We start from the raw sequence: 24,384 nt of genomic DNA, 5'->3' as shown, positions 1-24,384 counted from the left end.
CCGGCGCCCGCTGTCTGGGCCCCCGCGCCCGCTGTTGCTGCTATTGCCGCCGTTGCTGCTGCTACCGCTGCTAGCCGCCCCCAGCGCCTCTGCCTACAGCTTTCCCCAGCAGCACACGTAAGTGGCCTCCTTGGCCCGCCGCGGGACCCCGGCCGAGCCCCGCGCGCCCCTCCGCCCCTTCCCCCACCACCCCCAGTCCGGCTCCTGTCCCTCCCCGCGCCACGCGCCGGGGCGGGGGCTCTGGGTCCAGCTGCCGGCTACACCGGGGGTGACAGCCCCCAAACCAAAGGGCGGGCAGCCGTGGTCCGGGTGCTTCTGGCTGCGTGGGGAAACTTCCCCGCGGTGCCCCTATCCCCCCTCAACCCCAAAAAGGGGCAGAGCAAGATCTGCAAACCTTGGGATAGGTTGAGGGGTTCCGAGTTTGCCAGCGGATTCCCCTGCGCTGTCCCGGTGAGAAGGAAACGTGAGGTTCGGTGAGGGGGCGGCCAGCGACCCCTGCCCGGCAGAGTTGGAGCTGCGCGTCTGCCCCATGTTTCCTCCCCAGTGGGAACCTGGTGCTTTTGAACCAGAGGTGGGGGACACCTCCACATCTGTCTTATTGGCCTTTCTTTTCCTTTGATGGGGAGGGCTGGATGCAGAGGATGCAGGCACCTTCTTGTTGTGACGGGTGCCACAGAGGGTGTCGGTGTCCCTTGTTCTTGCTCCCCCACTCCACCTGAGGAGAGGGTCCCCCTGGAGAGCCCAACTGGGAGGTGAAGGTGCTAGGGTGGGGGCAGAAAGTGAATGGCAGGGAGCACCTCTGCCTGCCCCTGCTGCTGCTACCAACAAGGGGACAGCATCTCTTGGCCCTGTCTTCTCATGGTCCTTCTGAGCCTTCTCTCCCTCCCCAAGAACCCGCAAACTTGGGCATCCTCCTCTGGTGAGCTTGGCCAGATGTGTCTGGGGCTGGGAGTGGGTATTCAGTGCATATGGCCGTTAGGACAGCAGCTATCTCTCTAGATGCCATGCCCCAGACTTATGTTAGTGCTCAGACCCCTCTGCCCCTGTGGCTTTGAGCCATGGTGACCCCTTGTTGTCTGTTATCTGTCTCCAGATCTATGGAGCCACCTGTCCCTGGACTCCTTCACCAGTAGCCAGGCCTGGGGTTTGGGAAATTAAGTAGCTGGATTGCTCGAGGCCAAGGGGAAGGTGCTGGCCTCAGGGAAGGGGAGAGGCTGACTCTGCGTCATTAGACCATTTCTGCCCAAGGGTAGGAGCCCCTGGTTTTGCCGAGTCCAGCTTTGTAGGTTCTCCCAGATGAGGGAAAAACAAACTCGGGAAAGGCACTGCTCTGAGTGTCTCTTCATCTCGTCATTTCTCTCACACAGCCTGGCTGTGCTCAGGCGGGTGATCAGTTGGCAAATTACAGGTGCTGCACGGACGTGTCCTCTGTCAACCGTCTGGATTTTGTCTGTGTGTGTTGGGGGGTGCGCAGGGAGAGGAGAATCATATGGAAGTTCAGGGCTTGCGGGTGCATTATTGTCTTTCATTTGCTGTGATGAAAACAGACTTAAACCACAATGTTTAAAAAGAGCAGAAGCATTATTTTTTGTTGTTCTTTTTTCCCTAAAGCCAAGCCACAATATATTTCCCTAGCCATTTCATAGCTCCTTGAATGAAGGTTTAAATAGACGTCTCTTTTCACCTCTTCCCACCTTGCCCCATTTCCTTGCAACCTGCAGTGGGTCAGATGGCTGCCTGGCTTACATGGGTCTCCGTTGGAAGGACAGTGTGAGACCCTGACCAGAGTGGACACCTGTCACTTTGTCCCCAGCAAGAAAACGATGAGGCGGGTGTGATGGCAGCGGCGCATTTCCAGCTGGACACTCTTCTGTTGTCGATAGAGTTGGAGCTAATTTGAGGGTTTGGGACATGTCTTGCAAACCGTAATTAGAGAATGAGAGTGGGGGTGGGGTGGGGGTTGCGCGGCTCTGAGAGTCCAGAGGGAAGTGACTAATGTGACGACGACACACAGGATTTACCGTGACAGCCAGCGCCCTTCAGCTGCCCTGGTCCCGCAGATGCGGATGCCCATTGATCCTCGGAGGGAGGAAGGGGAGGGAATCAAGTGAGGGGCTGGGCACGACCATGACTAGCTGGTGAGGGCTTTTGTTGAACTGACATGAAAGGCTGAGGCAGCTACTGAGGGGCTGCTTGGGGGTGGATGGCCTCTCCGAACTCTCCTGGGTCAGCGTGGCCAGGCTAGGATGAGATTTTGATACAGGTGGCTTTCTGAGATGGGAAGTGGGGGCCTCGGAGTCATGGCACTGGGTGATGACCCCTCAGTGGAGCTGGAAAGTCATTTCCTCATAAGTGGCTGGCAGACAGACGGGTCTCAGGTCCTCAAGCCTCTGGGTTTTAAGCCAGTGTGGGTTTGGGGTCCGGTGGCCATTATTTCTATAATCCCTGTGGCGGTGCCTTCTGCCCATCAGGCAAAGTGGACAGAGGCTGCCGCTGGATCAAGGAGGACAGAGGAGTTCCTGCTGGAGTGGGGACAGGGCTTTGGTTTTTGTGGCAGAGGTGGGGGCGGGGGCCTCCCTCACCCCACCTGGAGGAGACCACACATAGGAGTACATGTGTGTGCACACGTGCACTCGTGTGTTTGGAGGTGAAGTTGGGGGAGAAGGAGTCAGAGCACACTCTCCCTTTCACCTGCTTCCCTGTTTCCAGTTCCGCTCACCCACGGGCAGGAATGGTGAATGGTGAATGGCCTCTGCTGCTGATGGCACCTGCTTTGCCTCTCCCTGTGTCTGTCTCCCGCTGTCTCCTGGCCCCTCCCCGACCCCTTTCTTGGGTATCCCCACCCCCACTCCTTCTCTGCTTCCTTGCCCATCACTCTCATTGCTCCGTGTACACCCTGCCCTGGCGCCTCTTTTGTGGAACCTCTGTCCTCTCCAGCACCCCTGGGTTTCTCTGTCCCCTGCTCTGTGGGGCCCTGGCTGCATGCTGGGTGGAGTGCCAGGCTGAGCTGCTTGGCTGGTGGCACCCACTTAGCCCCACTCTGCCTCAGTGATGATGCTGGTCAACACCTCCCTTCCTCTGGCAATGGGTGGGTGGGGAACTGAGAGCGGCCTGAGGGGTCTGGACCCACCCAGCAGATTAATGACAGCTGGAGTACGTGCTCCTTTTCCTGAGTGCCCACGATGGGGCATGCGTCAGTCTAGCTATGGTTAATGGTGGGTGACGTGTGTCTGTCTGGGCCTCTGAGCCCGCGCCTTCACCTCCCTGTGACTCCCTGTTAGAGGGAGGCAACATCACACATCTGGGTCCCCCATCTCCCCACCGACCTGCCGCAGCTTTTGCAGGAGGGAGGGGGCGAGGCTTTGCAGCCTGTCGCCACCACCACTGGCAGGCAGAGCTGCCAAGTGCTCACATCCCTCCTGGTGTGGAGGATGTGGGGAGAGAGAGAGAGACCTTTGACTGCTGTCTCCCCTGTACCCCACCCTTACTGGGCACCTCCTCCTAGCCAACTATGTCCGACTAACCCCTGAGAAGATGGGGGAGCTGTTTTAAGGTGAATCCCCTCAAATCTGTGGGCGAGTCTCACTCTGGATTCTCAGTCACACTGGGGTCCCCAAGGAGAGACTGACTCACTAGTGGAGTGAGCACTTCTACACTCGGTGCCTCCTTTTCCCTTCTGCCTGCGTGCAGGTGGGCACTGCCAGCTTTTGGCACCTCAGATGTGTATGTGTGGACCCTGCCAGCTCCTGGAAGGAGGCAGTTCAGGGACTTGCTGGATGTTAGGTATAGACCCAGCAGACTCAAGCATCAGCCTTCCGACCTGACCCTCTGATTGGGATGACCTTGCCTCAGTTTTCCTAACTGAGATAATAGCATCTGCTTAAGAGGCTGGTGGTGAGAATTCATGCAAGAGGCTGGAGCCTCTGGTGGGCAGGGAGGGTTCTGCGGGTGGGCACCGTGGCAGCTATTGTAAACATTAGCATCAGGCCCAAGTGCTACAGCCTGATGGGCCTCTGCCTCCCCCCGCCACCTTTTCATATTGCTCCCACAGGCTGAGCATCTTCCTATTTGCTTTGGTCACATGCCCCCTCACCAGTGCATGCTTTTCTCAGGGGTTTCCACAGCTTCTGGAGGCCTCTGGGTTGTACCACTAGCTTAGACTGTGCCCACCCACATGGGATATCAGCTCCTTGAGGACAGATACTGGGTCACCTCCCTCCCTCACTCCCTGAAGTCCAGCTTAACTGTGATGGGGGACCCCACCAGGCTCATGGTGGACCTCCCCTCAATGAGCCCAGCCCAGGCCCTTATCCACATTACTACCTTGACCTCAGAACCTGTGCTCATACCCATCCCACAGATTAGGAGACTGAGACTCAGAGGGTCCTGCCCAAAGCCCCACAACTTCTGGAGGCAGAACTGGGAGAGGACTAATCTGTTGGGTGCTTCGTGCCCTGCCAGGAGCCTGGGCACCTCTGAGCAGTGGGCCCAGGAAGTGGGGACCCAAAACCTGGGTCTTTGGATGAAGCATGCCTAGGCCTTCTAGTTATAACCTTTCCCACACTTCCCTCTGCTCTTCTGGGTCTCAGGCAACCTTGAGGGGTTTTCCTTGGCCCACGGCTTCCCTGCCAGCCTACTTCCACCCCTTCCACATATACACAAGTGATCATGGGGGCCCCTCAACTCAACCTTTCCTCTTCAAAACTTTAGTCATAGGTCAGGCCTGCCTGGCATGGAGGGGTGGGTTGGAGGGACTCCCATCTCGAAATGCCAAGATGCTATCACCCCCTCCAGATTCCAGTATGATTCCAGAGAGAAGGGGCATGAGGGTGGTTAATGGAAACCTGAGGCTGGATCCTATAGTCCCTTGGCAGTTTTGTCAGCACTGAGGGGACTTCAGAAGACTCAGATCTTATAGATCATATAGGTTTTTGTGCTGTAAGGACAGGTGGGGTCTGGGAAGCTAGGGAACTATTCAAGGGGCAGCTGAAGGTTTGGGAGTCAAAGTAGGTAGGCCTGTGGCATGGGCCCCGTCTGGCAGGTGGTGTCTATGGGTAGGGGGCTGGTCTTTTTCTCCCTCCTCTTCCTACACCCTCTCCTTGCTGCTGTCCTGCAGGCTTCTAGACTTAAGGTCTGCCTCAGGAACTGGTGACCTGTGTCTTTAAGTGAGTGGGCTCAGGGCCCCAGGCTGGAGGAGGGAACACCAGGGTCTAGCTACCATAAAGGCAAGGGTGGGGGGCTTTCCCCACTGCTGGCTACATTCCTCCAGCCAACTGGGGTGCTTCTGTTGATGTCAGGTTGGTTTTTTTTTTCCCTCTGGTGTCTACTGTCTAAACAAGAAGCTACAGAATCAATATTCGTATTCCCAGAGGGAGGTGTATGTGTGATTTTTGCTTTTTTTCTTTTCCCTTCCTCTCTTGTCCTGTGTAACCTGAAGAGCCTTCTGAGCTGCCTGTGGCTAAGGTTGGTCAGGGGGAGTTGGCCCTGCAGGTGACCACCAATGGATTGGGATGCCCCTGGGGGGCTTGCAAATTCCCCAAGAGGCATCTTGGGGCTACTGAAAAGAAGTCAAAGTTGCTGTCATTCCGGCACACACAATCTGAGCCTGACTTTTTGTGGGTGGGACCTGGGGGCTGGGCTCAGCCGCCCCTCCACTCCCGCCCTGCCACTGTGGGACTTAGGCTGCAGGTTTGGTTTCCCGGGGCCTGATTCTGCCCATGGACCATCTATCTAGTTGCTCTCTCACCTGAGCTAGGTCCTCTTCTTCTGGGGCTGGTCTGGCCCACTTGGCTCCAGGCAGCTGCCGGTACTGGTGCCTGAGCCTGTGGGGGATGGGACCTCACAGATAGGAGACCCTGTCTAGCTGGGATTAGGTGAAGGGAATCTTCACATGGGGGGACCTGAAGGTCCTTACCTCAGGTTAGCCTGGTCCTGGGGTGGACCTCTGTCAAAGGCAATTCCAACCCAATCCTCTCAGCTAGGTCACTTGCATGGTGGTGACCTTGGACAAGGCCCTTCCTCCCTCTGGGCCTCAGTTTCCTCTCTTCAAGGGCTCTTCTGACCCTGACATTTGTGTCCTCAGAAGATAGGTTCAGGATCTTCTCACTCCTCTTCACACTGTGCTCTAGCCACGGAGTGAGGCCTCCTCCCCAGCCCAGCTAGACCTCAACTCCTCCAATATGAGGAGCCTGCACCTCCCATACTGGCCTCTGGCCACACCTTGGATGTCTTGAAGCTGCTTCTCCAACTGACCCACTTTGAGCTCTGATCAACCTAATTGTTTAGCAGAGAGGGAGGGGCATGGGAAGTTTTTCCTGCTGATCATTATCCAGCCCTCCCCACCTTGGTAAGGACTGTTAAATGAAGGGGAAAGGAGCAGTGACAAGAGGGGAGAGCTGCCCCTTTGCCTCTTTCCTGTCCTCCTGGGACCACGGGTCACTGGCTCCCTCCTCCATGCCTTCCTTCCCTGGTGGTCAGATCTTTCTGAATGAGTCCTCCACTTGGTGCTACTGAGGCTCTGACACACCTCTTGCAAGCTGTGTGACCTTGGGAACTTCCTCAGCCTCTCTGGGTCTTAGGGCCTTGTCTGGAAAATAGGGTTCCCTTGATTGTGGTGCCTCACAGGACAGGATAGGAAAGGTCCTGAGGATTGGGTCTGACCCCAGGGAGTGCATGATGAGGGCATGTGGATCCTGATTTGTTAGGGTTCTCAGTCCAGCTAGGCCTGCACTCCAAGCGCCAGGAGCCTCTCCCATCATCCGTGACCCCCACTGTGCAGCGGGGCCCTATAAGCACTGGAGACTCACCTGTGGCTTCTGGGTCTTTCCTACTGTGCTTGGCCCTTGCCTTGGCTTGTATGCACATGGAAGCTTGTGAATGAAAGTGTCTAAGAGTATGCTCTTGTGTGTGTTTGCACATGTGTGTTAGCTGTGTTCATGTAAACGCACATATGTGTAACTGTCCATCTGTATATGAAGATGTGTTTGTGTGGGTGTGTGCATGTGTGTGAACGTGTGTACGCATGCTTGCATGTTGTGTGCATATGCTCAGGTGTGTGTGCATGCACAAGTTCATGTGTATACATAGGTGTTGGTGTGTGCGAGCATGAATGCGAAGTTGAGTGTGTACTTGTGCATGTGTGCACATATGTACGTGCAGGCATATGCGTGGTTTATCTCTCTGTACCCAGAATGTACTCCCAGTGGCCCCCTCCTGCACTGCCTTTGAAGTTAGTGCCAGAGCTGGCAGTGGGAAATAAAGCAGCCTGGTTGTTAGGACCAGTGTTTTGCAAACTTTTATGTCAGGAACAGCCTGAGTTAAGGCTGATCTGGAAAGTTTGATCATCTACCAACTGGCGCGATGACAGTCTGTGAAGGAAACACACAGGCTGTGTCCTTGTAATTCAAATTCTTGCAAATTGAATGGTAGTTAGATGCACTGGAGGACTTGGGACTCAGGGAAGCTTGGTGAGTCCTTTGTGAAGTGAAGCATCTTTGCAAACAGCCATCCGCTTGTGGGGAATCTGGAGGTTGAGCATGGATGTTGGGGTGCAGGGAGAGTAGAAACCCTTGCTGTGTGACCTTGGGGTGGCGTTTTTCCCCTCTTGGAGTGGGTGTCTCTCATTTGCACATGGAAGGGAGGGAGACTGGCATCCTTTGGAACATCTGTTGTAGGTTTGAGGTTCTCACCCCCAGGAAAGTATTTGTGCAGTCAGTTGCAGGCATGACTTGGGGTACCATAGCTTCAGCTTGATGATCCCCACATGTTCCTCTACTTGGGGCATCTGTAGCCACAAGTCTTCATGAACAAGCTGTTTGGGTGCCGTGTGCCGAGCGCTGGCCTTGGGGCTGCTGTGTGCCCAGCTCAGCTCTGGTCCTGATCTGATGGGCTCTGATGTCTGGGAGAACTGTAAGTTTGCTTTCCCCACATTCTCAGGGCCTGTGTTGTCTGTGCTAGGACAGCCCAGTGTCCTCGGCATTTCGGGAGGAGGCTTTTGCAAAGGGCAGAAGTGGCTGAGAAGGGTCTGGAGCCTGCAGGGCTAGTGAGGGTTCCTGTGTTCCAGCGTGCCTGGGCAGGACTAGCTCCTTGGGCAGTATGGGCCTTGCATGATTCCCTTTCTTGGGAAGGACATATGCCAGCCACAGAAGCCCCTGGGGACCCAGACACCTCCATTGTAATACCAGGAAGCTGCTGTCTGAGGCTACAGAGAGGTGCCTTCCTGGCCGTACATGTCTTCTGGCTGCACACACCCTGTGGGCAGGAGCCAGTCCCCAGTGCTCAACACAGGCTGCTCAACGAATGATCCCCACTTAGCTGTCCTTGCACAATGACATACAACTGGTTCTCTTAATAAAAACATCCCTGACATGGGATGCAGTTGTGGCCTCTTTTGGCAAGTCCTACAGAGAAGGCGCCTGTGTGGTGTGAGGCCCCTGCTCCTGATTTTCCTCTGGGACACACCTTGGTGCCACCTTGCCATTTTAGAGTCAGCGGGGCTTTCTGGGTACCCTCAGGAAGGATAGCCGTGTCTCCAGGCAGGCAAGAATGGGCTGGTGTGTTCCTGAGATGGACAGAGGCCCCTGCTGCTGCGAGTTTCCAGCCTGACATGGCATTTTAGCCTCGATAACTTCCCTCTGCAGCCCGTGTTCTTCGCCCGCCGGTGCTGCCTGAAATGCTGCATTTGAAGCCTTAAAGGTCAGGCCTGGTGCTGCCACCGGTTCCTACAAACAAACAACAAAACAACCTATCTCAGCCCTACCCCCAGCTTCATTTATTAGAAAAGAGAAATGAGCTGACGAAACAGGCTTCGATGCTGGGGGCTCTCATGGATGGACACTTGTCTTTCCCCCTGTGAGCTGCAGCCAGGGTGCGTGTGGTAAGAACCTGGGAGTCTTTCCTTCCTTTCTTGGACCCCCTAGGCATGCTGCAGTGCCTCCTATTGAATGTTAGCTATGACCTTGCACCCAGAAGCCTGCCATGGGCAGAGCCTCACTTCCCAACTTAGCATTTGAGGAACTGTCTAGGCTGGCTCCTGTCTCTGGCCACTAGCCCTGTGAACATCCAGGCTCCAGCCAGGCCGAGCCACTTGCAGGTCCTACTAGGAGCTCTGGCCTTTGCTCACTATATTCCTCTGCTCAGCCCAAGTACTGAGGCCAACAGCCCTTCTGACTGATATCCTCCTCTGGCTCCCTACTCCTTGGGGGCCTCTCTAACAACTCCATGCCATGCCCCAGTACACAGGGGCCTTCCAGGAGTAGGTGTTAGGCTGGCCACCACTCGTTCAGAAGGCATGTCTGAAGAGTGTATTTGGCTGCACAGAAAAGAGGCAGCTTTTGCGTCCACCATGGCAGCCACAGCATGATGATCTTTTTCTTCATGGTTAGTCCCTTTATCCTCTGCCAGGGAGCCCAGAGGCAGGTCTTCAGCCTGTCATTGAGGACCAGGTCTTCACCTGTACTCTGCCTGGCTGGCCTCACTTTTAGTGGGGCTCTCTGTTCTTGGCTGACTCCCCTCATGACAACAAGATGGCTGCCATAGCTCCAGGCATTAGGGGTACCAGACAATAGGAGTAAAGAGGATATTGGGTTCCTCTTGAGAGGCTAGAAAACCTGACCCAGAAGCCCCTATCCAACTTCCCCTCACACCTCATTGGTTAGCACTGGGTCACATGTCTACTGTAAACCAATCACTGGCAATAGGGAAGGTGCATTGTGACTGGCTCCAGCTAATCAGGATTTACCCTTGAGCAAAGGATGGGGTCACCTTGGGGCTGGAGGTGGGAGAGATTCTTACAGACTTGGGTTTTGTTAGCAAGAAGGAAGGAGTAATGGAGAATAGGAAGAATTTCTGCTGCAGGATCAGACCAAAGGCCTGAATGTGGAGTAGGGTTGAGGAAGAATGTGGGAGGGAAAGGGAAGAGGGGGTGTCCATGCTCAAGGAAACATTTATTAGGGAATGAGTTATTTTAACTATATTATCAGTCACTTTGAGCTAGGACCTGGGTGATATATTTCCTGGATCCTATTCAATGAGATTAGTCCATTTTTATTCCCATTTCACAGACAAGAAAAATTGAGGCTCAGCAGGGCTGAGTGATGCTGAAATCACACAAGTAGTGAGTGGCGGAAGCAGGATTCACACCCCAGTACTCGAGTTAGAACACCCAACCATAGCGTCACACAGCCCTCTGTAACGTACCTCCTCCAGGCAGTCCCCTGACCGCAGGACCCTGAGGGTGCCCCCACGCTCCTGCACTCTTCACAACTGTGCCTCTGTAAAGGCTGCCTCCTTTATCAGACTGAGTTCCTTGGGGGAATGGAGGTGGGTGCAGGGAGAGTAGAAACCCTTGCTGTATGACCTTGGGGTGGCGTTTTTCCCCTCTTGGAATGGCGTTTTCCCCCTCTCGGAGCGGGAAAAACAGGTGCTGGCTGTCCCACTGGGCCTGCAGTAACCCTGAGTCCTTGGAAGCCGTGGGTGTACTGAGAAAGTGCAGTCAGAGGGCAAGTCCTACTGCTGCAGGGCTGAGGAAGTGACCCATGGACCCGGCCAAGGGGAGGGCCTGAACTTGGCTGGGTTCTGCCTGTGATACTTGATTGCCATTTGGGGAGGGGGCAGCTGAGGGTGGGCGTGCTTGTGCCTGCTAACTACAGAGGGGACTAGGCTGTCATTGGTTGGCTCCCTTGATGAATATAAGATCCATGCTCCAACAAGACTATGTTCTCATGACTTTTCCCCTGGCCCTTCCTACTACTCCCTGGGCTCTGTTCCCTGCACCAATCCTGGGTCCAGGCTGGCCACAATGTCCAGGAGTCAGTCAGCCAAGGGCACAAGTCTTGGGAAAAGCTCTGGGTTCTGTCTTGCTCCTAGATTGGGTGTCTCTATGGTCATTGTTCCCCACCAGTCGATGAGAGAAGAGGATTCTTTGGGGCTGGCCTTTACTGGCACAGCTGTGCATCCTCCAGACCAACACAGGTCTCCTCTGATCTGAATCGCCTTCCGAGGCCTTCTCCCACTCACTGGCTGGTGATCCCCTATGCGTACATGGAACGGGGGAGCAGGGCAGTCTAGGTTCACTCTCCATTCCCCCATCACTCCACCTCACCCTCCATCCTCCTACCTGCTCCATCCCCCGCCCCCACCCCTGGTGGTGCCTAGATTTACCCATGGAAGACTCAGAGAGAGGGAGGCAGGCAGGCAGCAACATCAAGTATTTAAGCCAGACTTTGGCTGCTTCATGCCCAGAAATTCAGGGGCTTGTACTGTAGGGTATGGGCCTCTCTTCCTCCCTCTGCCAGAATCCTCCTACCCCACCCTACCGTTGGGCTGTGTCCAGCTCACTGTGGGAGTCTAGGCAAGCCACCTGCCCTCTTCCTCTGAGCCTCAGTATCATCGTCATTCCTAGGACCCTCCAGATCCATGGATCCTTCCACAGCTGAGGACAATGCTCTCCTGCCACCCCATCTGTGTAGCTCTCGTAAGCTGCTGCTATGGAGACCACAGCCAAGGGGGCTGCTTCTGATGGGCACAGGAATGGACACAGGAGGGGATCTCTGCCCTCACGGCTGAGTACCCACCAGGACAGTGGCCATCATCTTCCAGGGGGGCTTAATAAGCTCCTACTATACACTGAGCATGGGGTAAGCCAGGGAGCAGTCAGATGGGCTGCAAAGGGCCTTGCCAGCATCAAGCACCCACCTGTGGTCCAGCTGACCTCTGCCTGTCCCTTAGTGCTTGACTGGGAGTCACTATTCCCTGAAGCCTCCTCTGACTTCCCACATGGGTCAGGGGCTTCCTAGGCTGCCTGAAGGCTCCCCCATTCTTGTCTTACAATAGACCTTGCTACCTACCCTCAACGCTGTGTGCCTGGGAGAGTCAGGGGCAGTGGCCACATGTCTTTGGCCAGAGTTCCAGGCTAGCACATAACAAGTGCTCAATAAATTATGTTTGCTGAACAGGGTCTACATAGGTGTCTGCAGGCAAAGCCGGTTGTGTCTTTGGAAGCTGGAATAGCTTTTACATTGTCTGGGACAGAGCCCCCATATGGGCCTAGCTTTGCTGGTGCCGTGAAGCAGAAGCTACTCCACCCACCCTCCTGTGGCTCTTTCACAAGGGGATGCCCCAGCCCAGGGGCTGGCTTAGGGGAGAGGGGGAGGTGGGTCCAGGAGCCCAGGGGGCTATGTTATTTAACTGGGTGGGGGCAGGGCCTAGGCATCAGTATTTTTCCAGAGTCACCCAGCTAAGCCCAGGTAGAGAAGTGTGGCTATAGGGACAGGAAAGTAAACCCCTCCCCCTCCCCCAGCCTGCGGTACTGAGGCTTCCAGGGATGCGGGGAGGTGCGGGCTGGCGTACTAGTTCTGGGGAGTCTTCTGGTTGTGATACCTGTGGAAGCCAGTTGTTCCCAGATGCCTATGCATGTGGCCAGTGGCGCCAGAGCCTATGGCCTGTGGCAGGCAGATCACTGGGCCTCCTCAGTTGGCCTCCCCACTCCTTCCTGACTGCTCCTCTGTGTTGACACTTGCTCCTGCCTCATCCACCCTACCGACCACTCCACATCCTGCCCACATTTCAGGACCCACCTCCTAACTGCCCCTTCCCCCCAGGTCCTCTCAGCTGTGTGCTGGGTCTGTTCTCCAGGAGCTCACAGTCTGCAGGGAGACCGTCAGTGAAGAAGAAATGGAAGCGAGGCTAAGTAAATGATAACTATTCATGGCTGGCGCTCCAAGCAGCACCCAAGGAATGAGGAGACACTGCCTCTGGTAGTGGTAGGGGAGATGGGGCAGGGTTCATTCTCCAGATGGAGTTCTGACAGGCCTTCTCAAGGTCTCTGCCATTCCCATAGTCCTCGGCCTCTCCCAGTCAGGGCTGTGGAGGTCCGGGGGAAAGCACTTGGACCCACTTTGAGAGAAAGCCACTGATGGGGGTGGAGCAAGAACAAGGGGCAGGGGCAAAGTAGGGGAGGGGCTCACCCATACAATGCAGCCCTAGTTCCTGAAGCTCCAGGGGGTGTCCATCCCCATGCTGCTGACCGGTCCCCCAAGCTGCCGCATGCCTGGATGGCACCTCCTAGCACCCATGATGCCTTGGGCTGTGCACAGCTCCTGACTGGGGCCCCACAGCCGTAACTTCCCTGGCACAGAGCAGCTGGAGAGGGGTGGCAGGGAACAAGCCCAGAGGCTGTAAAGTGGGGTGATTTACATGGTTCCTGAGCCAGCACGGGGGGAAATAAATTTCATAGGGCATTTCCAGATTGGTGGCATATGGAGGCCATTATTCTAACATAGAGAAGGGTGGGACTTCATGGGGCTGTCCAGAGGGACAGTCCCAGAGCCATGGACTCTGCTGGCCTTGCATGTATCTGCTGCCTGCTAGAAAGCCTGGTCCAGGGGACCAGAATCGAGGAAGGGAGAAGCTGTGAGTCACAAAGAGAGCCCCGTCTATGACTTTGTTTGAGTCATTTTGTGCCTCAGGTTCCTAATCTCTAAAATGGGATTATATGTCTTGTATTTTGTAGTTGTGAGGTTGTGAGGATGGAATGTCCAGTCTTTTAGCCATCACTTTTTGAGCACCTGCCCCTGTACTCAAGAGATGGTATTTTGGTGACAATACCTGTGTCAAAAAGACCAGGAAACTTATGAATGCTTTGCACTTGTGGGTCCCTCTGGCTGCAGTGGCAGCAGGGGGGTCTTACTGGTGGAGCCCCCATCTAGGCCATGGAGATAATAATACTATCCCCCACCTCTAATGTGTATTGGGTGGAGGCTCAGAGCTCCCTGCGGCCTCCAGCCAGGGGGCTCAGAGGGCGGGGGCGGAGATCACAGCTTACAAAGTACTGGGCAGTGTTGGGATGCCCAGGGCAGGAGGCTCTGCACCAGGGCCCATTGTAATGGGCACTGGGTAGTCTGTGGAGTGAATGAGTACATGGAAATAGTTCCCAGGAGACCAAGCACTTCTCTGCCAGTATGTTCCCTTTTCTCCCCTGCCCAGAGGACCCACCTTCCCTGGGTCCTTCTGCACCCAGGCAGCCCAGGGCCTACTCTTCCAGATGGAGGGCTCCCACAGGGTGGGGGCCTCATTTTAAGCATCTCTCCCAGCAGGACAAGGAGTAGGAAACCTTGTATTAAATAAAATTCACAAAGTTGATGGGCAGCCACTCTGATCCTTGCTTTTGTCATCAGAGAAATGGGAGGAGACAGCCTGCCCCTTTCTCACAGACAGGCCTTGGGGGCATGAGGACTGGGCCAGTAAATATAGGTCAGATGCCGTGGCAGGGGTGGCCCACGAGTCAGCGCAAGCAGGACATGAGTCTACTCCCCTCATCTCCCCCTGTCGGGAGCCCAGTGCCCTCCCCCACTCCAGCACGTGGAGGTGCTCCCCACGTACCTGAGGTTGAAATTCTGCAGGACTCTGTGTGGGAGAGCAGCCTGCCTTGGTGCCCATGGCTGGTCTGTGTGTGTTTATGGGATTTTGCCATGGACGGAACTCACCTCTCTCCTGGGCTTTGTGCATGCTGTGCCTTCTGTCTGGACTGCCCACCAGCTCTGCAGTGTCACCTTCACCTGGCCAGACCCATAGGCTAGGTCAGGGTCCTTGGCATGCACCCCACCCCTGGAGACTCACTAGTCTCTTCTTCCACTCATTGGGTCTGAATCAGATCTGATGTCTGTTCTCCTTGCATTCCAAGCTCCTGAGGGCAAGGCTTCACACCTACCTTGATCACTACTGTTTCCCTTCCCAGTGCCCAGCCTGCAGCTTGGCCCAGTAACCATCTGAATGAATGAATGAATGAATGAATGAATGGAGAGTGTGTGAGCTAGTGGGGAATTTGCAGAAGGCTGGAAACAACCTGCAGAGTATTTTGTCAGGGATAAGCCATGCTCTCCTTAAGCCAGCCCCAAGGACAACTCAGGCTCACCAAGCAGAGTGGCTCCTCTCAGCCTGGCCACCTCCCTGGGGCTCAGTGGAAGGAGGTGTGCTTGCCGAGGTGGCACCCGAATTCCCCTCCGTGCTGCAGCTCTGAATCCTGCGCAGCCCACAGAGGGGATTTGCATTGCTAAAGGATTCACCACAGAGCACCTGAGAGTAACCAGCCCAAAGCATGTCAAGGCGGGTTGAGCACTCACATTCGATTTACATGCGGCTTCGAGGCTCTGAGAAGCTAGGCGCTAGCGAGAAGCAAATCCCAGAGGAAGTGGGCATCCCTCCCCCAAGCCTAGTCTAGTCTCCCGAGGAGGGAATTGGAGGGGGCTTAGGCTCCACAGTGTGGAGACAACGTGCCTATAGGACAGCCCTGGTGGGGTAAGAAAGAACTTTCCAGTTATTGGGGAGGCAGTAGGGGCTCCAATGTAAGGGCAGGCCCCTTCTCAAAGCTGGAAAAGGTCATAAATGAGGAGTGGCCCTTATCTGCACCCTATTTCCTGCTTTAAATCTTGGCCATTGGCATCCACCTTGAGATTAGGGAGTCCCTAGAAGACATGGCCTGAGCTCTGGAGCCATACTTTGCTGGGTTTAAATTCCAGTTCAGTGCAGACTGGCTGTGTGGCCTTGGGTGTCTTGCTTCACCCCCTGGGCCTCAGAGTCTTCATCACGAAGTGGGCCTGGATTGGTCTGCACCTAGCCAAGGGTGCTGTGTGACATCAGTGGGAACCACACACAGCATCCAGCATATAGTGGGTGCTCCACGTCATTGTCCTTTCCTTGGTATTATGTCACCTGCTGATGTTGGAGGCCCTTTACCAGCCCTGCCCTGCAGCCTCTCTCCCACTGCTAAGGGAGGGGAACAGAGCAAGCATCACTCTGGTGAGGGCAGGATATTTGGATAAATCTATCCTGAGGCATTTCCAGAAGACTCTTCTTTGTCATACTGCAAGCTAAGCTCTGAAGGGAGCTTGGTACTGGGACCAGGCTACAGCCCCAACTTAAGGCAAGGGCCAGTAAAGTGAGATGAGGACTATGAGTTGGGAAGGGGGGAGGGGAAATCCAGGAAGACATCCTAGTGGAGGTGACTTGGTGGAAAAGATGTAAGGCCAGAGAACAAAGCTGGGCCTGGTAGGTTGAGTTCTGGTCTTTGCTCCACTTTGTCTCTGTATCTGGATGTCCTCCGGGGGCCTGCCAGCTTCCACAGGGGGATCTCTGTCCTGAGGAAGAACAGAGGACCCCCAGTGGGGGCGGGGGGGAGTCTGTTCTCCTCAAGGCAGGAGGCCATGTCAAGGATGCACACAGAGGACAGCTATTTGTGTCTCATTGAGGATTTGACTCATGTTGGGGGGTGGGGAGGATGTGCAGCAGAGGAGATGGGGACGAGTGAATCACAGAATCTGACTAGAGTAGTGACACATGAATAGAGCCCATGTTGCCACTTCCAATAAGGCTTCAGCTATTGGTGTGGGGCAGGGACAGGTGGCTGGAGCCCCTCGGTTCCTCCCTGACCCACCTGGTGACCTCTCCAGATGCCTCAACCCTAACGTGCACCTCTTGAGACCAGGCTTTTGTGTGCCTCCCCCATCACAGCACAGGGCTGGGCATATGGGGGCTGCGTCAATATGTCCCCCTCCTAAGAGTCAGCTTTGTTAACCTCAGTTCATCCATTTGCTAAATGGCCCTGAGCAGGGGTCATCTTCCCACTGTGCCTGCCTCCCCGGGAAATATGCTGGGGGAGAGAAGCAGGTGCTACAGACCCCAAAATGCCCATAATCTATGCTGGTGACTAGGGCAGGTGGCTCCCGGCCTGGGGAGAAGACGATGGATTCTGGGCAGAGTGGCTGGCAGATACCCTGTGTCCTTGGCTGAGACCCTTTGCTTTACTCTAGAGAGGCCTCAGCTGGCTCTTGAACTCTTGTTCATTGCTATGTCCCAGCTCTAGAAAAATGATGACACCTGGGTGTCAGTACCTTGGAGACCCATGATCCTCGCCCACCAGGGGAGCTGAGGTGGATGATCCTGCTGCCCCTGCAGTTTGAAAACCACAACTCCATCTGTCCACAGATGGGAAACTGAGGCACGGAGATGAGAGTGGTTGAGCCTGCACAAAGCCCATGGACTCAGGCCCTAGGAACCAAAATCCAAGCGTGCAGGAGAAGGCACCATGGAGCAGGAGTAGGCAGAGGTACTGGGCTGCCCCAGATGGGATAAGAAAACAGAGGTATGGAGAAGACAGCGCAGGTCTGGGCTACTCCTTCCCTGCACTTTCTTTTTACTTCCTGGAAAAATCAGCTGCTCCAGCACCCAGCCCTTCTGGGAGAGTCATGAATTATGCACAGAAGCCACAGGCCTGGGCAGGCCCATCATAAATGAGCTTTAATAATTCATACAGAGAGGAGCCAGGGAAAGGGAGGGCCTCCTGGGCCAGCCCTGGGGCAGCCACTAGGCTTCCAGCCCCTGCAGGCTTCTCCTACCCAGCCCACCTGCCTGCTCCTGCGGCACGCAAGGTAGGGCAGGGTAGTGGGAGCGGGGGGGCACCGGACTCTGGGGAGGCGCGGCCACTTAGCAAATGGCCTGTTCTTCCAGGCTGAAGAGCTGGAGCCTCCTCCCTCAGGGCTCACAGTCCCAGGCAGAGGCAGAGTGTAGACGAAAGAGAGGAGGTCTGGTGAAATGCTAGCTAAAATAGTAGCCCCAGGAGGCATATGGAGATCAGTTGCTGTTTGGGGGGCCCACTTAAAGTGGGGTGGGGAAGCAGACTTCACCAAGTGGTTGATGTGTGTGCAGAGACCTGAAGGCAGTGAGAGAGGGGCCTCCTGGACTTCTGAGGAGAGAGATCCAGACAGGGGGAACAGCAAGTGCAAAGGCCTGTGCACAGAGTACAGGAGTCTACTTAAGCCCCAGTGAGGAGGCCAATGTGGCCTGAGGAGCAAGGGCAAGGATGATGCTGGGTGGGTGGCCACTGGACAGACTTTGCCCTTCCTGTGGTGGCACAGAGCTGCAGCATGGTGTTGACAGAGGAAGGACATAATTCCAACAGGATACTCTGGCTGCGCATAGAGGTGGGAGTGAGGGCAGAAGCAGACCAGTGAGCTGACGACTGCGCGTGTCCTAGAGAGAGATGGTGGCAGCCCTGGGCAGGCTGTGGGCCAGGGGCGTGGTAGGCAGTGGGTGGATCTGGACACCGCACAGGTGGAGTGAACAGGACTTGCTGATAGAGAGAAAGCAGGTTCCAGGTCACCCTGAGGGTTTGGGCCTGAACAGAGGGAGCTGCCATCAGCTGAGCCAAGGGAAGTAGGCGGTGAGGGGGAGAAGGGAGAGTGAGGATGCAGAGGGAGGTCAGGGAGTTGGTTTTGGATCCATACAGTTTGAGAGGGCTGTTAGACATTCAGGTGCCCATGGCATGACAGCAGCCAGGCATTTGAAAGCCGGAGTCCCGAGGAGAGGTATGTGGCATCCCGATTGGCATTCATTAGCTGTGTGACCTTGGGCACATCACTCGGTGGCTCTGTGCCTGTTTTCCCCTCTGGGGAGTGGGGTTGAATAACTGCCTTGAAGATGAATTGAGGCAGTACAGTGAGAGCCCTGGCCTGTCACCACTGTGATGCCCGACTCACAGGCCAAGCCCCAGGAAGGAAGACCCCAATTAGAACCCTTGGGAAATGAATCCCCAGATGGCTACGGAGCCCTCAGGCCACTCCTCCTTGGGCAGAGAGAGAAATCTGGAGAGGCCAAGCACAGCGGAGGATGTGAGCCACAGAGCAGCGCCTGGTACACAACAGGGGCTGGGGGAAAGATGGCCCCAGAGCTCCTTCCCATGCAGGCCGCCACCAAGGCCCTCCAACCTGAACTCTGACCTGGGTCCCCATGTCTCCCCTGCCCCTTGGTACCTTCCGCAGCCACTCTCCTAGTACTGCAAGGGCTGCTCCCACAGAACCTGGAGCTGTCTCCCTTAGGGGCTCCTCCCTACTGCTGGAAAACTCCAGACCAGGCATGGTGAGGAGGGTCTTGCTCAGGAACCCTGTGACTGTGGCTGTGACAACCACCTCACTCCCAGAGATGAAAGGATGTTACCAGGGTCACACAGCTAACCATAGCAGAAATCGAAGTCAGGCTGCCCCTGTAGACCTTACTCCTGCACTGATGGTGGGGAGTGAGGCCGAGGTCTGTGACCATTTTCTGTGTGAGCCTGGACACTCTCCATCCCTCTTTGGGCCAAGTGGGCTGCCTGGCTCTCACAGCCCAGGGCCATGCTGCTCACAGGCCCAGGTCTTCTCCTGCCCTCCCCCCACTCAGGCTGTTAGGAGTAAATACTGGGCTGGACCCAGCGCCCTAATTAAAGCTGGATGATTGCTCACTGTTAGTCTGAGGGGGGAGGCACAGTCTCACTGCCTTCTAGCTGAGAGCCAACTAGAAGGAAAAGCTTTTTCCCCGGGAAAGATAGGGAAGGGACAGCCCATAATTAATAACCTCATTAAGGAGCAGTATTTGGGCAGGGTCCCAAGACACACATAGTCGAGGCCAATGGATTTGGACTAATTCGAGCTTCAGCAGCACCAGCCCCTTCCCAGCTCCCCTGGGTCTCTGAGAATCGCTTGTGATAAGTGGGCTGCCTTTGTCCCTGTGTGCTTGGGGATGGCGGGACAGCGACGGCATAGGGACGCAGGTACTATGTTTCTCACACTATAGGGGTTTCTTTAACTGAATCACAAGTCAGTTGAAGATGGGCCAGTTTCTTTGAGTCCTTTGCCTCAGTTTACCCCTCACCCTGTGCTGACTGGTCTCGACGTCTGTAGGCACTCTCATGCCCTTGGCCAGAAGTAGCTGGGCCCAGTTGTTCTCTCAGGAACGAAGGACCTTGGCTAGACTTTTGCCCTCTACCATCCTTGGGAGGCTGCGATCAAATCAGGGTCAGGGGTGATACACGGGCTTTGAACCCTGAAAAAGGCCTTTGAGGCCCAATCATCTTCTCTCCTGAGTAGACAAAGGAAAGGTTACCCTTCCCAAGGGGCTATGCCTGTTTCAAGTTCTCTAGGGCAGTGTAGGGAGGGGCTGGAGCCCACCTGGAGGCCTCAATCTAAGGAAGAGGCACAGCCATCCCATGCTTAGTGAGCTGCAGGGCTGAGGAAGAAGATTGGATTGTGGGTCTGTGCACACGAGTGTGTGGGGTGGTCATCATTTCTGACATTCCTTCCATGGAGCCCTGGTTTCCTTCCACCTGCCTCTTCTTTAGGTCCTGAGAGTAGACTGGTGGTAAGCTTTATCTCCATTTTCCAGATGGGGAAACTGAGGCCTAAAAGGATACATCTGGCTGAAGATTTCAGAAGAGCCAGGGCCAGATCCTGGCACTCAGTCTAGGTGGAGAGGAACATTGACCCGGGTGGTGAGGGAGGACTCCCTGGTAGAGGTGGCTCTGGAGATGCCACAATCCTGGGGTACAGCCTTGAGCTTTCTGCTATTTACAGCAAGGCTGTGATCTTGAGGGACGGCTGGCCATGGCTGATGCTGTGCTTCGGGAGGGGCCACAGCTGCTCTCCGAGCTTCGGGTGGCTGTTGGGGGACCGACACCCTCTCTAGGCTGGAATGCAGGCATTGCCCCCTTGCCCACTCACCAATTATCTTTCCCTGGGCCAGGGTCAGCCTGACACAGGCTCTCCAGCCCACCTCTCTTGGGCTCTGTTCATGTCTGTATCTCTCCATCTGTCTCTCTCTTACTACCCTTCTCCTGCCCTATCTTTTCTTCCTTCCCCTTCGGAGGACTGTGAAGGCACTGAGGTGGGAGGTGGCAGGCCAGCTGAAATATAATCAGAATAATTAAATAGCAATTTATTTTAAATCATCGCCTCCCCCAGAGCTGGGAGAATAATTGGCCAGCCTGTCATGAGAGAAGCAGGAGACCTGTGGGCTGCCACCACTGCGAAGTTCGGTTCACATGCCCTTAGCAGCAAGTGGCCTCCACTGTGCCTGCTCCCCCACACCCCTCACCTGCCTCAGCCTAGTCCTCTGTTCTGCCGTCTGCCCCTCCTGCTTCACCTACAATTCAACCCTTGGCACCCTGACACCCTCCCCCAACCCCAACATGATGGCTGCTCTGCTGAGCTAGTCGGGGGACAGAAGATTGCTAGGTCTCTGGTGGGACCAGGCTTATCCAGGCAGTCTGCCTGGTGAAGGCAGCCTACAGCTGGGCTTTGATGGCAAAATCCCTCCAGAGCAGTGGTAAGGACGCCCACTAAGGCCCCTTCTAGGCCTTGGCCTCCCTGAACCTGCTCCTGTCTGCTCTGGAGCAAAGCCTGGCTCCTTCCCTCCTTGCCCTTCTGCAGGGTCCAGCTGCCTGCACCCACCCATGCCCTCCGAGGGTAAACCTGCAGTGTCACCTGTCTCTGGCTTTTTGATTTGTTTAATTATAGATGAGTTTTCTGCATAATTTATTCCAAAAGCCTGGATTATACTGTACAATTAAATCACATTCTGATCAACAACTTTGCGTATAAAATTAACAACTGGCAACAGTTTAATCTGTGCTGCTGCATCTGCACATAGGCTCTTTCTCTTTTTCCCCTCATCCCTCTCTCCCTCGCCTCTTCTCTGGGCTTCTTCTACCCCCTCCCCCTGCCCTGCCCCTCCCCTCTGGGAGAGCCTGTTCTTCTCAGAGCTGGAGGGGGCCCCAGGGCGGACTCTGTAGTTTGACCAGGTTCTCCCCAGGTTCTAACTGGGGTCTTGGTGGTTCTGCCTACTGAAGGGGGCCCTCAGCCCCAGCTCCTCACCCCACATGTGGATGACCTTGCTCCCTCGCCTGATAGTGACAAGGACTCTTCTTTCATTTACTCTCCTTAGTTCTGAAGGACGCCCTGGAGAACAAGGCCTGGCGTCCTGCAGCACCTCGGGTCTTCCTCCTGAGGGGCTGCCCTCAGCCTGCCCTCAGCCTTCTGGGCCTGGGAAGAGTGTACCTCTGCCCTTGGCCCACTTCCGGGCTCTCTCAGCCATTAGGGGAATCCTTTCCACACTCCCTCCATCCACGTCCCTCTCCCCAAGTGCAGACATTCCTAGGAGATTTCATGAACACTGGAGGCTGTATTGGATGGGCTTCTAGCCCCCAGGAGTGCCTGGTAAGTATACCAGACATCAAGGCTGCCATGTGGATTTGGCCATTGACACTGTTCAACCAGTCATTTCCCCTATTTACAGACCAGAATGCTGAGGTTTGAAGGGAGCTCAATCCTCCCCCTCCCTCGAGGTCACACAGCCAGTCACTGGTGCATGAAGCTGCCCTGAAGCTGCCTTGTCCTAGAAGGGTGGGGTCAGGGAGCTGATGGAGCCAAGAGGACAGGTCTGGCTTCTCTCTAAGTATGTGGTCCCGCACCCGTCCTTGCCAAGGGCTCAGTTTCTTAGCTTACAGAATGGGGGCCCCAGTACTTGCACCTCCCTGGGTTCAGGCAGATGGGGGTTACAGGGATATGAGGCTCTGTCCTCAGCCTCTCCCGCTCCTGCTCATGCCAGTCATCCTGAGGACTACAGCCCCTGGCTGCACGTGCCTCCTCCCAGACACTCTCTCTCCTCCCTGTCTTGCTAATTTGGCACTTAGAAACACTTGGAGATAAGCAGTGTCATCTCGATGAAGAGCATGGAAAATCACAAGGATGTAGGGAGCCAACCGGTGGGCCTACCCTGTTGGGAGGGTGACCCACGGGCAGCACTGTCTGACCAGGGAGGCATTGCAGAGCTAGGCACCTGGACTCAGGCTGGTGGGAGCCCAGACAAGATTTGGTCAGCTTGCCTTTGACCCAGTGGGTTCATGGATCCTGATATATACACCATACTTCCAAAACCCCCATGCCATTCTGCCAGGAGTATGACTGCGTCTGGCCAGGGTTAGCCTCGGCTTGATGGGTGGTTTCTCCAGCCTTCAGACAGGAATTCTGTAGGTGCATAGTTGATTCCTATTACCCTTTGGAGCCAGCACTGGTACCCTAGCCAAACCCTGGAACCCACAGAATCTCATCTCTGTGACAGTGAGATGATTTATTTATCATGTTCTTTTTAATACTGAGACACATACTACCTTCCTAATTGGGTTTGGTTTAGGTGAATAATTAGAGTAACTTGTTTTCCCTGGCACTGTCCAGCTGGGGCCTGCAGTCTGTCCATCAGGCCCAGGGTGCCAGACCAAGGGTCAGAGCCACCCTTAGATCCCAGGAGGATGTGTGCCTGATGCATCATGGATGGACCAGTCTCTATGGCCTACAGCAGAGCCTAGAGCTGTTTAGCCTGGGAGTTGAAGTGGAAAGATTGTGTGTATATGCCTGTGAGTGTGTGTTTGTGCGTGCATGTATGAGTGTGAATGAGAGTGGGAGGGAGGAAGGGAAGGAAAGAATGTGTATGTCTTGGGAGGAACTGAACTTTATCCTGAGATTTGGCTCTTCTAAAATTCTTTGAGTGTTGAAAGTCTTTTTAGATGAAATGATGGTGATTGTAATAATAATAATGTGTTGTCTGAACAAAATAGAAACTTGGCATCCATGTCTGTTCTTCTGATTAATTTTCTTTTACTTATCTGTGAAATCCTAGAACAAGAGACCTATGGATACAGTAGGAAAGAGTCAACAGCCTGGGGCCGAATCAGTAGTGTGCTAGTAAATGTTTACAAGTCACTTTCCAGGGGGGAGAAAACTCTGATTGGTAGCATTTGCTGATTTCGGCCATATAAATATTCTCACTATGGTCGATTCCAAGTTCTCAAAGTGACAATACTGAACGCAGAGCTGGAAGAAGGTACACATTCTTGGCCCTTGGTGACTGTAGTGCATCTGTGCATCAAGTTCTGTGTTCACCACTTCTTGTGTAGGTGACCTTGGGCTGGTCACATAAAGCCCCCATGCCTCAGTTTTCTCATCTGTAAATTGGGGATGATAATGTTTGCTTCGTTGTGAGGACTGAAGCGGGAGAGCAGATGGCATGCTGGTACCACTCCATGTGCATAACAGGTGCCCTTGTACGTATTAGTTCCAAGAAGGATTATGATTGGCATTCATCCCCTAGACCAGTGAATGGCTGAGGTCAGGGCCAGGGCAGAGCTAATGATTCCCTTTGGAGAGCAGCTCCTTGACCTCACCCATTCTTGTACCTAGCCGGAACCAGCACTGTGCAGCAACCCATCTCAACATTAGCCCCCCGGGCTCCATCTCAGGAGCACAAAACAGTCACCTACCCCACTGTCCACCCACGGCCAGGGCCAAGCAGTCAGCACCTGGCACACAGACGCAGGGGCCAACCAGGCTCTCCATTCTCTGCTGGGCTTTGCCTTCCTCCTGGCTAGCAGCTGATGCCTGATTGCCCTTTGTAGCCTGGTCTGCAGCCTGGCCTCCTCCTGGGCATGGGGTTAGTTTTTTCCCTATAGTGGAGAGTGGAGGTGGGCATCAGGCTGTGGCTCAGCCAGCAACAAGCTGAAGCTAATACCTATTTCTTTTGATGTTG

General features: G+C 55.0%; 1 protein-coding gene across 11 annotated transcripts in view; it reads left to right on the top strand.

Moving 5' to 3' along the window:
- The first annotated feature begins 38 nt into the window (after positions 1-38).
- The window catches only part of CACNA2D2 (calcium voltage-gated channel auxiliary subunit alpha2delta 2), a 139,253-nt gene continuing 114,907 nt past the window's right edge, over positions 39-24,384 (top strand). For 4 of the 11 annotated variants that reach the window (XM_029918572.1, XM_029918571.1, XM_029918574.1 and 1 more), the window contains exon 1: positions 40-117. The gene's annotated coding sequence lies outside the window, so the exon portion shown is untranslated. Of the gene's footprint in view, positions 118-24,384 lie in introns of all 11 variants that reach the window. The other 7 variants (XM_029918568.1, XM_029918566.1, XM_029918567.1 and 4 more) reach the window with 2 other exon arrangements.

This window comes from Suricata suricatta, chromosome 12, assembly GCF_006229205.1.
Source record: "Suricata suricatta isolate VVHF042 chromosome 12, meerkat_22Aug2017_6uvM2_HiC, whole genome shotgun sequence".
NCBI classification, from domain to species: Eukaryota; Metazoa; Chordata; class Mammalia; order Carnivora; family Herpestidae; genus Suricata; species Suricata suricatta.
Note: the sequence above shows the minus strand (reverse complement) of the source record. Positions and strands in the feature narration are given on the sequence as shown.